The following is a 17,365-nucleotide window of genomic DNA, read 5'->3' as shown; positions in this document are numbered from 1 at the left end:
CTTGGAGACTGCATATGTCTTTGTTTATGAGAGCCATAATAATACGCTCCATGGCTTTACAGATCAGACTTTTCAAACTAATGGGGCGATGGCTTCCAGAATGATTAGCAGCACCATCTAACCTACATAGTTAATTCTGATCTGCATTCCACTTTTCAAACTCCACCCAACTCCAAAGACTATCTCTACTTCAAATTCCCTTTCCCACTCCTTACCTATTTTAACTCCTTCTCTGTCTTCCCACATCTTTACTGCCCCTTTCCTCTTGCCCTGGCCATACTCTGTATTCCTATTCCATGCAACCTACCTTTTAACTATAACTTCACCATTCCTGTTGCTAGTCTCCTTTTTTCTCCCTTCAACTGAAAATCTTTCACTGTAACTCAGCACATCCCTACTTACTCTTAATCTGACATTCTATCACAAGCTATATTCTCTAGCTTCTTACCTACCACTATGTCTCCTCTACTCAAATCCTTTTCACATATATCACACTTTTCACCATTGCTATAACCACCCTAACCTTACCTTATTATGTCACCTTCTTTGAAAATATCTCCTTACATAAACACAATTTTCACCTCCAACAAACTTTACCAACCTCTTCTATCCACACACACTATCACAGCAACATAACCTGTTCCTCCACCTATCTACTACCAAAATTCCACAGAAAAACTCATATATCTTTCTACTTAAACAAAACATATCATTATAACTCAACTAAAATCCCAAATTCCACTTAGATTCTCAGCATAATCTCCTCCTACATGGTGATATTCATCCTAACCCTGGTCCCAATACTAATTCTAACTTCAATCTAAACAATATTACTTCTCCAACTCCATTGCCATGTACTAAAACAGCCAACTCCTTCTAATTGCTCACCTTAATATTAGAAGTATAAATAACAAAACTCACCACCTTCATGCACTCTTGCACCTACACTCATTCGACATTCTATGTCTTACAGAAACCTGGCTAAAACCCTCTACTCCAGACCATGAAATCACCCCACCAGGCTATAATATTCTTAGAAGCGACCGTATAAAGAAGAAAGGAGGAGGCGTTGCCATTATCTATAAATCTAATCTCAAAGTCACACCCTATAATGAACTTCCCTCACTAGACTCCAAAACCGAAATACTGTCTATCAAACTTCAAATTAACAACAACAAATCAATATATCTAATCTGTATGTACATTCCCCCAGGAAATAATATCCATATTCTAGAAAACTTACTTAGTTCACTCTCCAATCAGCTACCCCAGGAAACTATTATCCTTGGGGACTTTAACATTGACTGGATAACCTGTTCATCCCAGCACCCTACTAGTCATATAAACCTCTATGGGTTCTCACAATTAATTACCTCTCCAACTAGAATCCATAAACCGAATAAAAAAGAAACTACTCTTGACTGGATCCTTACAAATAACCATACTAACATTTACACCCCAGGAACACTTCCCGATAATATTAGTGACCATATGCTCACTTATGTTAGTAGACAAAAATTGCATATCCCAATTACCCATAACATCAAGATATCCCGCTCTAATAAATCCTTCAACCCAGACAACTTTCTGACAGAATTGAAAGCATGTGACTGGTCCCCACTGACTAGCCTTGAACTAAATGAAGCAGTGTCCTACTTCAATACTCACTTTCTACATATCCTTAATGATCATGCTCCCATTCGCTCTACTAGAATAAAATCTAAATCAGCACCTTGGCTCACTAAACAAACTAAGCAAAAAATGCACCTAAGGAATAAAATCTGGGCTAAATGGAGAGCTACTAAAAGTATGTCAGATCACCTACTCTTCAAACAGTTAAGAAATGCTACTAAAAAAGAGACTCTTAAAGACAAAAAGGAATATTATCTCCACCTTCAACAAACAAGTCAACACACCCCTCAAAAATTCTGGTCAGGTATTAACAAACTTCTTAAACCAGGACATTCTACTACTCCTACCCCATCTGGCTTTGACCTCGACAATTCCTCCCAGATTCCTTTAACAAGTATTTTACAGAAACCATTCAAGCCCTAGCGAATTCATTACCCACATCTACTACTAGCTGCCCTAATACCTCCAGAGCCTTAACTGATACCTTTCACATTCAACCTGTTGCTACATCTCTTATTTATAAGCTTCTCAAAAAACTTAAACCTTGCACCCCATCTGCTGACCAACTTCCATCAGAATACCTACAAACTGCCGCTGAAGCCATAGATTATCCCATATCCATACTTATTAACAGAACTATCTCTGAAGGAAAAATTCCTTCCATATGGAAAATATCTCATATAATTCCTCTACACAAAGGGGGCTCCTCTACTGAACTCTCAAACTTTCGCCCTATTGCCTTACTCTCCCCATTAGCTAAGATTATGGAAAGATGTATACACAAACAACTTCTTAACTTCCTTCTGCAAAACAATCTTCTAGCTAATTGTCAACATGGCTTTAGACCTTCTCACAGCACCACAACTGCCCTCCTTTCCTTCTCTGACGCTATAAATAATAATAGGAACAAAAATCTTTTCTCATCAGCACTATTCCTAGACCTGTCAAAAGCCTTTGATATGGTTAATCATAATATTCTCCTTGACAAGCTACATCACTATTCTCTTGGTTCACAAGCTCTTCAATGGTTTAGGAGTTATCTCCAAAACAGGCAACAAGCAGTGCTATGGGATAACAACCTTTCTTCCTTACTCCCAGTAAACATTGGGGTTCCACAAGGCTCAATCTTAGGTCCCCTTCTTTTTTCTTTATCAATGACCTGCACTTGAACATCCCCCAAGCCATCTGTATTCAATATGCTGATGACTCAACTCTAATCTGCGCTACTAATAATGTTTCCTCCCTCCAGTCCCTTACCCAAGCAGTCTTCCATAACGTAGAGAGATGGTTTATGGAACACTCCCTCCTTCTCAATGCCAAGAAAACAAAACTTCTTCTCTTTACTCCTACACAATCTCCAACTCCTTTCTTCACTATCTCCTCAAATAATGCAACCTGTATTAACCCAGATATGACCACTCGCCTGTTAGGTGTTACTATTGACAACCATCTTAATTTTGATGACCATATTAATAATACCATTAAATCAGTTAACAAAAAGATAGGTTCTCTACAGAATTAAACCCTTTCTTACCCCTGCAGCCAGAAAAACCTTGGCCCAGACCCATCTGATCTCTTCCCTTTTCTATGCCTCTGCTATATATACAAACTTATCTAAATCCAACCTTACCAAACTATCCACCTGTTACAATAGTATAACTAGATTCATTACTGCTAACCCCTTCAGAACTCATCACTGTCACAACCTCAAGCAACTAGACTGGTTAGAGCTAAATAACCATATACTCTATCAACAGCTACTTATCACTCATAAGTCTCTTTACTACCCTGATGCTACCCCTAGCCTCAAAAAACTAATTTCACCATATAAAAACCTATCCACACTACGCTCTGCTAATAAACTCCTTGTGGCCTTAAATAAATCATATAATAAAGCTGGGGATGCATTATTCTCTAACTCTGTCGGGAAATTCTGGAATCAACTCCCTTATGAAATAACTAACCTTGACTCTACATCCCACTTCAAAAGACACATCAAAGAATATCTAAAATCCCAGTGGTTATGCCCTTGTGCTAACCCTGACTGAAATGATTTCATTATTTCCCAAGTTCTCCCCTCTCCCCTTATGAGTCCTCGAATAATAGGTTTAATTATTGACTGTTTTATCCTTGATACTGACTCTACCTTAGCATTCTAGTTTATTGTCACATATGTTTTTCCGACCTGTGTACTGCTTATCTATCTTTTATTTAATCTAACTTCAGAATATTCTATATCACGTATTTTACTTTTATCTGACTTTTTCTCTATTGACATACTCTTGTCAGTGTTAGTTTTTCGTAAATTGCTATATAAGTCTACACTGGTACTTTTGTATTATGTTTATTTTGTTTTTTTGTAACAATTGTATTATTTCGTGTATTTGGAGCTTTTCTCCCCGGGCCTCTACTGAAAACGGATGTATGTCCAGTTAGACTAGCCCGGTCAACAAATGTAAAATAAAAATAAAAATAAAAATAAATAAATAAATAAAATAATCTTTGTTCAAGGGGATGACAATGGCAGTTCTCCACTCTACTGGAATGAAGCCTGTACTTGGGCTGTCGTTGAATAGGGTGCTCAATGGCGAAGGCAGTTCTTGCTGAAGAGCGTGCAGAATACAACCTGGTATACTATCAGATCCCATGGAAGCTGAGTTCTTGGCCTTAGGGCCTTTAACACTTGATCTACAGAGAGATAAGATGCAGGACAAGTATTTGGTGTGTCCAAAGGGCCTTTGAAGGGAGACTGGGGTGAAGTTTGCACTGAATCGATCTGCTAGTAAGTTGGCCAAGTCAACAGGGTCAGTGTAAGTGATACTGTTAAGTACTAATTAGGAACAAACATGGGCTTTGCCATGGAGGTTCCTGACATAACTGAAGAAGGCTTTGTGTTTTTTCTTTGTTTCAGAGGCTAGTTTCGATTCATTGCTGGCTTTGGAGGTTTTCATTAGTGATCTAATTTGCTTGTTGAGACTAAGGAGGGAAGCTTTCCCATTTGGAATTTGTTCTTTTTTACACTTGGACAAAAGTTTCTTCCTGTTATAAAGCTTGTTGATAGAGGATGTCTACCAAACAGGTATTTGTTTCCTTGAAGAGCAGGTTTTAGTTCTGTTGGGTATGGCCGAGTCCATGCAGTTGTGCAGGTGCTTGTATACTGCATTGGCGTACTGTTCAGCATAGTTGTCTGCATCCTCTGACAGGGGCAGTGGTGTGAAGCTACATATACCCTCCTTTAGGAAGTTGTCTGTTTTTGAGAAGTTTTTTAGTTTGATTATAGCCGGAGGGGGATAGAAACTTTGAATGAGACAGTCCAATATGATCTCACCAGGGAAGAACATACTATGGGAGTGGTGCATCAGTCACCCATGTTAGTGAAAACCAAGTCCAGAATGTTATCCCCCCTTATGGGGGATGAGATGAGCTGGTCTAGTGCATTAGAATTGAAGTCAAGGAATCGTTCTGCGAATGCATTAGTGCAGGAATAGTTCACCCATTCTATGTTGGGGTAGTTGAAGTCACCAAGGATCAGGAGGATGGAGGCAAGTAGATCCAGGTAAGAGGATCGAGTGTCTTGAGGCATGGAGGGTGGTCTATAGCTGGCTTATAACTTAGATGGGTGTCTTGCCAACTGTCAATTGCACCTGGAGTAGTTCAGTGCGTTTTGCTGGCAGACCAGTCTAGAGGTGTGCCTGTCCTTAATGAAGATGGACTCCACCACCCTTAGTCTTCCTGACCTGATTTTGGGGCCAGAATGTGTGGAATGAGGTACACCCTAATAAGGCAGGGGTGCTCTCCGTAGCTCTGAACCAGGTTTCCACGACCGCACAGGCACTGGCATCTTCCAGTGCAAGAAGAGCCTCCAGTGAGTGGATTTTCAGATTAAGGCTCCTAGCGTGTTTAGCAGCATGACCCTCAGTTTGCTTTTTGACAGATCTTTTATGTTGAAAGATTTGTCTTTGGGACCTTGCATAAAAAAGGCACAATGGGGGGAGGCGAGAGCCTTGGCCAGGATCCGGAATCCAAGTGCTGACAGGTGGAGGCCATCTCTAGCAAAGCAACGAGGCCGGTCAACCATGTCGTCCGAGGCAGACAGATACTGGATTCTCATACATTCCAGATTGTAGCCTTCCAGAATTACACAGCTTCATTGTGAATATATTGGTACATTAAAGGTCTCTAGTATTCTGTTTCAGTAGTTACCACTGTACAAGTCTAACAATTCAAAATAAGCAGGGCATGAGTTTTGGACTAGGTTAAGTCTCTGAATAAAATTTCAGAAACTGTTAACATTTGGTCAGGCTGTCTAATCACTATATAACTTCACGCAGGAAAAAAAGCTTTAATTTATTTTTTATATCTGTTCTTGAAAATGCTATGGGATAACAACCTGTGTCTGTGAAACTTCTAATTTCCCATATTTGGAAACACATTTTATTTGGAGGTGGGTAACTGTTGCATACAAGAATGAAAGTTTGTTGCTGAATTGATGCTATTCTGTGGAGGTGTATCCTTTCCATTTACGCTCCAGATGGTGTTCCAGTGGTCTGTGTTGGTGGAAAGTGAACCAAGGAATGCTAAGAGCTTACTTCTCATGTGAAACCGATTGTACCTTGACATCTGTAATACAGTTTGCTATTCTGAAGGCAAGATATAGGGCCAAATTTCAAAAGACCTCTCAGTGTAAGTGCCTTTACTGCAGTGTAATACATAAGAGTAAGTCACTTACAGTGAGAGGGTTGGTGGGTTAAGGCATTTACCTCATAATCACAAGCTACAGGGTTTGATGCTCACCTTGGAAAGGTTACTCAACTAGGCTTAAATAGCCCACAAGGGGCAGCTAGCCTAGTGTGTAATTATTAACATGGGCAGTCAGCACTAAGTGCAGTCTTTGGTATTGACTAGTACCTCTGCGGTATTACATTGGGTTGAAATGGCTGTGCTTAACATAACCTCCAGTAGCCTAGTAATCTCCTATGATCCTGAGAGGGAGCGATTAAGATTGAACTCTATCAAATTAGCTGAGCTACTTTCTGGAAGTTCATTGATTTACCATAAAAATTGCAAACATTGAGAAACAGTTTAAAAAAACAAAATAATTATTTTTGTCAATGGAAAGTCACAGAAATACTTTGTTAGACCAGAGTTTGCACTTTTGTCAGTAGAAAACTGAAAGTGTGTTCTATAATGGAACTTTTCATTGCTGAATGGCATTTTGTTTTCCCCAGGCTAGTGCTCTGTTCAGTTTTTGAGAATGTGCGTCCTCTAGATATATATACATATATTGTACATATACACACACACACACACACACACACACACACACACACACACACACACACACACACACACACACACACACACACAGTCTTCCTACAGTTTGGATAAGTGTAGCATGCTTGTAAAAAATATAAACAGTATTTAAAATACCTAAAATAAGTGTCAAACTTGCTCCGTGCTTATATTTCTGGATACCTCCAATACTGCCTTATTTCAGATTCATTCCAGTTTCTGAGCCAATAGAAATGGTTCCTCACTACCTAAACAGCATGGGGATCTCCTTTTTAAATGACTTTTTCTACCTGGTCACCTTACCCTTTTTTAAAAAGCTCGTAATGCCAGAATGTTTTGAAAAATAGCCTGGTGATCATAGTAAGCCAATTTCTTCTCTCTCTTTTTTTTTTTTCCTGCAATGCAACTTGAAAGGACTCGGCATTTTAAAAAAGTAAAATATTTCAGTTTTTTTTTTCTTTTCCCAGGTTGGGGGTGGGGGGTCTGCAGCCAGTACCATAAGGCACCCCTGCCAATTGCTTTAAATTTCTAATTCTGAAAACCAAGAATTAAGATTTTATGATGTGAAAATATCATCATGAGATATGAACTTGTGTATGTTTCTGGCAAATGAAATTAAAGGCATTTTGATTAAGTGATCTTTGCTGGAGACAAAACAAACTGCAATTAGCAAAACATTAAGTTGTCCTAAACTGCAAAACTTAATATTGTCACTGCGTAGTTAATGCTGTGTCTTATTGCAGAAGGAAAGAGAGCCCCCTTTAAATTCATCCATAATGGGTTCTGTAATATGGGGACATTGAGTGTTGATTGTAACATAATAATGAGCAGTTGACATGGTCACAGAAGAAATGTTGTCTAGATGCTTCGTTTTATCTTCATTATTTTTAGCAAAGTCTTGACATAGCCTCAGGTTGTTATAGAATAAACCAGATTATACTAGGGAGCCTTTTTTATGTGCTGACTAAAGTAGAGTTAGCAGTGGGAAAGCAACTGATCTTGAGTGTAATAAATGCATATACAGTTTATGCATCTGTCATGGATGTAATTTTGTTGACTCGAGAATGTTTAGTTGATGACAAATGTTCTGCTTTTGCACTATGCTTTACTCCCCATTTCCACCGCTTCCACTGCTGGCTGCATTTTTTATTTTTATTTTTTTGCATTACTTTTCTTGTATAGTGTTTGTGTCACTAGCAGACCTGTGCCCTAATTAGTTACAGAACTGCTCTTGTGATCCAAAAGAGAGGTGATAAATTTAACAGAGGCTACTTAAAGTTTAGTTTTCTTTTAGTCAAATGAGATGCAGCAGTGCAAATCCTAGCTTACTTTTTTCAGTCTGAGCCCTTCGTTAGTCGTAAGAGCAACTCAGAATATGATTTCTTGCAGTTTCACTATTATGCTGTTCAGTGGATGAGAAACATGTTCTATAGAAATAAACATGCAAACACAAATAAAGAATTATCTTGTCCGATAACGTACTAAGGAGTTCCGGCTCCTCAGGAATAGCACTGCCCTATTCTTTGACCTACATTATTTTGTCTTCTACCAGTAAATTTAATGTGCAGTTTCTTTGGAAAACAAACAAAAAAATGATTACCTCTGAAAATCTCTTGCTTCAGGTTGCAAAAGAGTTCTCCGAGATGGTGTCATACAACAAAAACCTGCAACATATATTGCACAGTGTAATACAAAGAGTAACTTTGTGATTGACAAAAAAAGACTGAATTGTTCATTGAATATATTGTGCTGTAGCCTTCCTAAAAAAGTGTGACTTTGTTTTACATTACACTCAATGGCATAGTTTGCAAAGAAAACTTTTGTTTGAAAGAGTATTTTTATAGGTTTATAGGGTCATAGATTAGTACTAGGCTAACTGCCCTTGCGAGCCATTTTAAGCCTAGCCAATTATCCCTTGTGAGATTCAAACCCTGTACCTTGTGTTTGTAAGGCAAACACCTTAACCATTAGGCCACCCTCCCAACCCTATGTACACTGACAACCCCCTCCTCTTACCCCACAGCACTCAGACTTGCGAGAGATGCACATCTTTATCCAGATTGGAAGCCATGCACTCTCCAGCCAAGACTGGACTAGCCACTCAAGAAGAGAAGGTCAACACTAGCACCACACCAAAAGGAACACAAAGCCACATAGCCTCACAACTATCACATAACACAAAACACACATCCGCCTTCGCGAATGCTCTCAATAAAAATCTACCCAAACAAGAGAGACCTTCAAGGTAGAAACGCACACAACCACTGCACCACAGAACATACCACGAGACACATGGCTCACACAAACATTGTGGAACACAACCAAAGCCCTTAAGGCAAATCAGCTTACCCAATACACTTATAGGTGACTCAGTAGTAAGGCACACTGATATCCCACTCATGAGATTGAATAAAGAGAAGGTAACAGTCAGCTGCCTGTCTGGAGCCAGGATACGCCAATAACGCACGCACTCAGGTGGCTCAACAACAGGTACAGATATGACTTAATCATTGTCCATGTTGGTGTGAACAACCTGAGACGCACCTCCCTGGACTACATGAGAGACATGGAGGAGCTCTCAGATGATGTAGCCCAGGAGGGCATGACCCTAGCTCTGAGTAGCATCTTACCATCACCAAGAAGGATACCATAATACAAACAAAAATGATTAACTTAAATAATTGGTTAAGTTTCTGGTGTCATTCCAAGGGAATCCAGTATCTGTCTGCCTGGGATGACATGACAGACGGACCTCGATGCTTTGCCAGAGACTGCCTGCATCTGTCACCCCTTGGAATCCATATACTGGCCAAAGCCCTTGCCACCCCCACAGTGCCTTTTTTAGGCAATGTCCAGAGGACCAAATTACCACCACAACAGCTACAAGCAAATGTAATCTGAGGATTATGCTACTCAACGCTAGAAGTCTCAATCTCAAGAGGCACTCATTCAAAGTGATCTTTAAAATGGAGAACATCGACATTTGTGCAGTAACAGAGACATGGTTGAAAGCACTCCTGCGCTACCAGGCTATAACTCATAACGCACCTTTTTTATGTTTATTTATTTATTTAACATTTTGTTGATCGGAAAAGTCCGACTAGGTTCCACAGAGCCTGTTTTCAGCGGAGGCCCGGGGAGAAATGCTCCAGATGCATGTCTTTGGAATGTGGGAGGAAACCAGAGTACCCGGAGGAAACCCACGCGAACACAGGGAGAACATGCAAACTCCACACAGAAGGCACCCCAGCTGAGAATCGAACCGGAGACCCTCTTGCTGTGAGGCGACAACGTTAACCGCTGCACCTTTCAGCCGCAAAATGTGGACCGAAGCCCTAAAGGCGGTGGTGTCTCTATATTCATAAAGGATATGCACACCTCCAAGCTAGTAGTTCAACATAATGCATCTGAGATACTCCAGGTACAACTAACACTCTTTAAGACTTTAGTCCAGTTTGTTGCCTGCTATAGATTCCCCCACCATGTCCCAAGACTCCCACTCCACCTTCCTAAACACCCTGTAAAATATTAAGGTCCAACTCAACACACTAATACTGGGTGACTAACAACCCCTCCATTAACTAGGAAAACTACTTAAGTACCAACACACTTGCCCAACATTTTTATGCAGGCATAAAGCTTTTGTTGCGTCTTTGAACATCAGTGTATTTATAGTAAAAGTTACACTGAGGCCAAAATTAATTTCTGGTTTGGGTTTGCAAGGTAGTATCTTTCAGTTAGCATCTTGTGAATGTAAATTAAAAGTGATCTCTTGCACCACTGAAAGCTCTATGATCATATGTTGGTGTGCAACAGTCTGTAGAAACTATATAATCATTCATTGTAGAACATGTTACAGTCCATCAAAGAAAGATCAGTCCATGCAAAAATAAAGCTGAACATTATGACTAGTCAGAGGAACATAAGTTTTCTGTAGTTGATGCCAGAAGATTCTAGTCATCAGTATTTAGAAGTATAATCTTAAATGGGCTAATTATAGCTGCAAAGTTCCAAGACTGCTGCAGCACTACAAGTGATTAAATGGGAAGCTGGTTTATGTAGTAATCTGATATATTTGAACAATATAACGTTGAGTGAAGTATGAATAAAGGAGACTGCCCAGTTTACCAAGGCAGAAGGATAAAGCTGGTGCATTTTAGTGTCTGGGACAATTTGGCATGCACAGAATATTTTCATTAATACACATTACCAGTGTCTTCAGAAAGAACTGTGATCTTGCAGTTAAGGGATTTTTTACTTCTAATGTCCTCATCTTGGTAGTTTTCTGAAATTTCTTAAAATCCTGTGTTTACAGATGGATCCTATTTCTGCTGAGCAGTAACTGGACTCGCATAGCAAATGTTCTGAGATGAAGTGGTAGTTCATAGACTCTAACTACTCTTGTGCCCCTCTCCAAAAACCTTCTTAGTGCCTCCTGTGCCCACCCGTTGACTCATAGGAATGACTGTCATATGTGCATGCTGTCGTCTTTGTCAGTGTTCTATTAGCAGTCTGATACCCACTCATGTCCTTTCATAGTCCTGCCATGACTGGAAGTCACTTCTGGCATTTACCTTACCTGACCAAGCACTAGATACCTTACTGATAGTTACCTGAAGTTTACTTTTTGTTTCATATTTCACACTTTGGATGAACCAGGATCTAGTGCTGATGGTGCTAGAGTAGAGAAGTGCATTTATTTTGTTCAGTTCTTCTTGGGAGGGTTGACTGATGCTCCAAGGTTTTTTTTTGTCCAAAGCAATGAAATCTCTCCTCCCTGTAGCTCCCTTCCAGATGAAGCATGCCTTAGGGCCACACTCTTATATGAAGATAAGCATAATCTAGGCTTGTGTTCCTTTTCTTTCCCCATAGATGGTTAAATCTGCATCTGAGGAAAAATGTAAGCATATCCACCTATCAGTGGAACACCTGTACCTGATGCCAATTGTATTGTTACCCGTTAGTATCCATCTTCTGGTTTTCTTTCTTCCACTGGAGGCTTATTCTCTACAGGCCCATGTTAAAGTGACGGTCTTAAGTAATTAAGCATCCCAGGGCAGAGTCCTGTCTGATCATGTTGATCCTGCATATGACCTAAAGATCATATTACCTTTCTGCATTGCTACTTGATAATCCCCATGCTTTGTACAGGGGACTGTAAGCTTTTATCTGCTATTTTGGTCCTTTGGTGCTGAACGTTTTTGGTCATATCTAGCTATCTTTGTAGACAAAGCTGCACTAAAAGGTAGCAGAGTTGTTCCTGATTCTGGGATCAAGAAGTCTATGGAAAGTTATGTTGTTAAGTAGCCCAATGGAATTTTGATTTTTGATTGTGCTAAATGCTGTGGCTAAGGCCCGTGTCAAAGAAATGTCTGCAGTGGTTAGTGTGGCGGGATGTCAGGGCAAGCCCTTCTTGATACCCTCTTCAGTAGCAAGATTCTCCTAAAACAGATGATTCTGGGTTTTACAAAACGCCTTCAAACTGGAAAAAGTGAATTGGCCACTCTGCAGGGTCTTTGAGATGCTTATGTGATGTCTTTATCTTCCTGGAGTGCCAGCTTACTTAAGTCCTTTTTTTAATGTGAGCAGGGCACCTCAGTATTGGGTAGTTTTGCTCCTTATAACTTCACTGGCAAAGTCTACCAAGATAGGCAGGTTATGTAGATACTGCCACAACATTTCTGAATCCTCCACTGGAATTACATTTAGGATACTGGTTTTAACTTGGAGAAAAATAAAGTGTTCATTAGTTCTAAACATTGTTTCAGGATTTCAAGGATCTCTCAAGAAGTTTAACTTGCTGTGCAAATATCTAGACAGCTTTCTTCAACATCCAAAGCTTCACCTAGTGTCATGCAACAGGTTTGTAAGTCGCGTGTTTTTTTTTAAAGCATTATATTCATAAGGAATATTGCTTTTTGTAATTAACAGTCAGCTGGACATATTTCCAGTAAAGTATGTTATAAACTAACAATTTCAGTGAGTTATCATGACTCCCACGCTGTTGTTTCACACCATTACACCTCAATAATCGTAAGTTATGAAAATGAGCATAAACTTGAAAATATGAATGTGGCAAAGATTAATTTCTCCACTGTAGGACATCCAAGACTAACAATCTTAGTGTCATTGTGTTTATAACTCCTTGCACTTTCTAATACAGACTATTAGCTGGCAAGTCACTTAAGCCAGACTCTAAATAAATAGATAATTATGGATGCCATAATGAGGTATGGGTTTGAACTAGAAGTACACAGAGGCATTATAGGCTAGATAGAGTGAGTAAATATCCGAGGTTTCTTCTCCGAGAACATTTTTAGAATGGGGTTTATTGAATATTGGGGATGATTTTGAGGAAAAATGTACTGCTTTGAGACATTTTAATTGAAATGCAATTAGATTATGAAGTGTTTCTATGTACTTAAAATGATTGAGTATTATGGTGCTTGTGTATACTTCATGACAGTTTACTTTCATTTCTTGTTTTCTCTCTGCATTTTCTTTAAGAGAGTTCTGGCGGGGTTTGTCTGTAATACCTGGGCTTTTACTTTTGAATTTTGAGGGACTGTTTGGGGTAAGTGTGTGTGTGCTATGCTTTGTGAAAACCTGACAATTTACCCTCTGACCCCACTCTTCCCAGTAGCACTTACTGGCAATCAAGATTCTTCCTCTGCTATAGCATGGATTCTTACAGTGGTCCTGCTGTTTTTTCTCCTGGTGTACCTAAAAAAAAAGTATAGGAGCTTGTGCCTGCACCACAGACTCAGTGCTTCAGCAACTGGTAGTGTCATTTGTTCCTCAGACCATCCACTTGTTTCCTGTAGCCAGGTCCACTGCAGCAGTTCCAATCTTGACATGGGGGTTTTGCCTGGAGGACCTTCTCAGAAGAGCTGGAGAAAGAGACCCCTTGCTTAGAATGAAGTGCTATCTCTGTGGTCCTCTTTCAGGGATGTGCCTAAAAAAAAGCAAAAGATTTGCATTGCTCATCCAAGGACACTTTGTCTGACTAGGATTATTTTCTTACCTTAGCCAGTATATGTCACAGAATTCTGATAGAGACATGGCTTTTTCTTTGATTCTCAACCTCAAAAGACTGATTTAGAGAGAAAAAGAACGGATACAAATGAACACGCCCTCACTGCACCACTTCTATTAAAACAATCCAAATGGTATCGATATCCACCTTCAGTGGACCAAGCAAAACATGAAAGTTTCAAAAAGTAAAGCCTTCACTTTTAATTTCCGCTTTTCGTCCTGCTCCTAGCAGGACTTCAGACAAACAACAAGAATCAACAAACTTCCACTTTTTTAAAATAAAATCACATTTCAATTACAGCTGGTCACATTTCAATTAAAATGCTTGGTTCCCTGTAACGGGATTTTAAAAGACCATCCCCCCCAAAAATAAGACACAGCACATTTTGTACTTTCTATAGTATTTGACTTTGTAAACAAGTAAAACATGAAAGTAAAAAATGAAAAATAATAAAAACAAAAAGCAAAAGAAATAACTATTCCCTTCTATTTTGACAAGTTGCCAGCAGTACCGTTCAAACATACAAAAAGTGCAAAAACAACACACAGTACCTGACTGTGTGTTTGTTTACCTCCTTTTTTCACTTAATCCTGACATGTTGAATAAACTTACTTCTTCACCTAGAATGGCTCTTCAACAATCTTTACTTATAAAGTTACCCTAAGCAACTTCTGTTTGTATGAATACTGAGAAACATCGCTCATACAGCTGCCTTATATACCAATACATAAAAGTTCTGTAACCATGTCTGCATTTGAATCTGTGTCTTTATATTTCCAGAACTCACCTTGTATGATGTAACGACTTATCAATGTGATCCAAAGTTGTTCTAGGTATTTCACCTCACTCTTGTTGCCACATAAGACACCAGTATGGTGGAGAAGAAACACTGAACGCCCAATAAAGCTCCACTGTTACTCTGTGCTTTAAACAATTTCCAAAGTTGTCTGCTAGTTCATCTTATTCAAGCCTCCATAGCTCTTTGCTTGTACAGTTACCCTAAAAACACCACCTAGTGGTGTTTGTTGGTATATACCTACTCAAGCTGCAACGGTTTTAAAATGTTATATAACACAAATACACTTCCAAAGGGAGATTTTATGAGTAAGGGGGGAGGGGGGGGGATGGGAACCATGCCCAACCATATGCAAAATGACCTGGTCTTTGAGGCCATACTATTGTATATATATGAATGAATGGACATTTCCTAAAATAATAATAATAATAATAAAAAAAAGCCCGGATGGCAACAGGCTCTAGTTTGGAGTTGGCAACTACAAACTAGAGCCTGTTGCCATCCAGGCTTGAATGAAATTTATTCTATTTCTTGTATACTGAAGCTCAAAAGCCTCACAAGGTAAACTACTGTGTTCCTTTACTTTTTATTTATTATACATGTATATAATTTTTTTATTATTATTTTAGGAAATGTCCATTCATTCATATATATACAATAGTATGGCCTCATAGACCAGGTCATTTTGCGTATGGTTGGGCATGGTTCCCATTCCCCCCTCTCTTACTCATAAAATCTCCCTTTGGAAGTTTATTTGTGTTATATAACATTTTAAACCATTGCAGCTTGAGTAGGTATATATCAACAAACACCACTAGGTGGTGCTTTTAGGGTAACTGCACAAGCAAAGAGCTATGGAGGCTTGAATAAGATGAACTAGCAGAAAACTTTGGAAATTGTTTAAAGCACGGAGTAACAGTGGAGCTTTATTGGGTGTTTAGTGTTTCTTCTCCACCATACTGGTGTCTTATGTGGCAACAAGATTGAGGTGAAATACCTAGAACAACTTTGGGTCACATTGATAAGTAGTTACATCATACAAGGTGAGTTCTGGAAATAGAGACAAAGATTCAAATGCAGATATGGGTTACAGAACTTTTTTGTATTGGTATATAAGGCAGCTGTATGAGCGATGTTTCTCAGTATTCATACAAACAGGAGAAGTTGCTTAGGGTAACTTTATAAGTAAAGATTGTTGAAGAGCCATTCTAGGTGAAGAAGTAAGTTTATTCAACATGTCAGGATTAAGTGAAAAAAGGAGGTAAACACAGTCAGGTACTGTGTGTCGTTTTTGCACGTTTTGTATGTTTGAACGGTACTGCTGGCAACTTGTCAAAATAGAAGGGAATAGTTATTTCTTTTGCTTTTTGTTTTTATTATTTTTCATTTTTTACTTGTTTACAAAGTCAAATACTATTGAAAGTACAAAATGTGCTGTGTCTTTTATTTTTGGGGGGTTGGCCTTTTAAAATCCTGTTACAGGGAACCAAGCATTTTAATTGAAATGTGACTTCAGCTGTAATTGAAATGTGATTTTATTTTAAAAAAGTGGAAGTTTGTTGATTCTTGTTGTTTGTCGGACGTCCTGCTAGGAGCAGGACGAAAAGCGGAAATTAAAAGTGAAGGCTTTACTTTTTAAAACTTTCATGTTTTGCTTGGTCCATTGAAGGTGGATATCGATACCATTTGGATTGTTTTAATAGAAGTGGTACAGTGAGGGCGTGTTCATTTGTTTCAGTTCTTTTTCTAGTTTGTTTTTTGTGTTTGGCTTTCTTATCAGTTTGATTCAGAGAGAAGTTTGTCCTCCCCAACTCCATTTGTGGAGTTTTCAAAGACTAGTTCCAGGATGAATATTTTTGTGGGAAGAAAGTGAATGTACCCCCTGAACTTAGGCAATATTATGTACTGCAAGTGGCTTTTACCTCATGCTACAGCCAGTCCTCCTCCTGTGCTAGCCTTCTAGGATTTAAATGCTGCCTGCAGTAACAGTGACGCTCAGCCTCCAACAGAACTCTTAATACCAGCGCTTCCCATGTGTATAACACAGTAAGGTATTGACAAGATTACATAACAATGCCCTCCTTCCAGTTTATTTTGTCAGGTGTTGACAGTTTGAGATTATTTTGCCACACTTTCTTCAGAAGGTAGGTCCTGTCTGAATCCTACACTTTCCAACCTTTATCATATGTCTAAACATGTTTTGGTGTGTGTGTATACTTGTGCAGATAGTGTCTAGGGCCACTACTACTGCTACTGTATTTTAAACATCTTTATTAAATTATCACATCAGGACGGCCATGGTGGTGCAGTAGTTAGCGTTGTCACCTCACAGCAAGAGGTTCTCCGGTTCAATCCTCGGCTGGGGTGCCTTCTGTGTGGAGTCTGCATGTCCTCCCTGTTGTCGTGTGGGTTTCCTCTGGGTGCTCTGGTTTCCTCCCACATCCCAAAGACATGCTGTAGGTGGATTGGACACTCTTGCCCTACACCACCACCCGTAAGTTAAGATCTACAGACCAAAAATCACATAACTGTCGTCAAACACAAGAATGAAGCAGGCAAAACTCTCTCTGCTTGTACAATAGCTAAATTTTGGAACTCACTCCAAAAGC

General features: G+C 39.3%; 1 protein-coding gene across 1 annotated transcript in view; it reads left to right on the top strand.

The window, feature by feature from the left end:
* Window positions 1-17,365, top strand: part of GBE1 (1,4-alpha-glucan branching enzyme 1) — a 1,706,938-nt gene that overhangs the window by 1,225,985 nt on the left and 463,588 nt on the right. The window lies entirely within an intron of this gene.

Source organism: Protopterus annectens, chromosome 5.part0, assembly GCF_019279795.1.
Source record: "Protopterus annectens isolate FY-2018-M chromosome 5.part0, PAN1.0, whole genome shotgun sequence".
NCBI lineage: Eukaryota > Metazoa > Chordata > Ceratodontiformes > Protopteridae > Protopterus > Protopterus annectens.
This window is presented reverse-complemented; position numbering and strand designations above follow the sequence as displayed.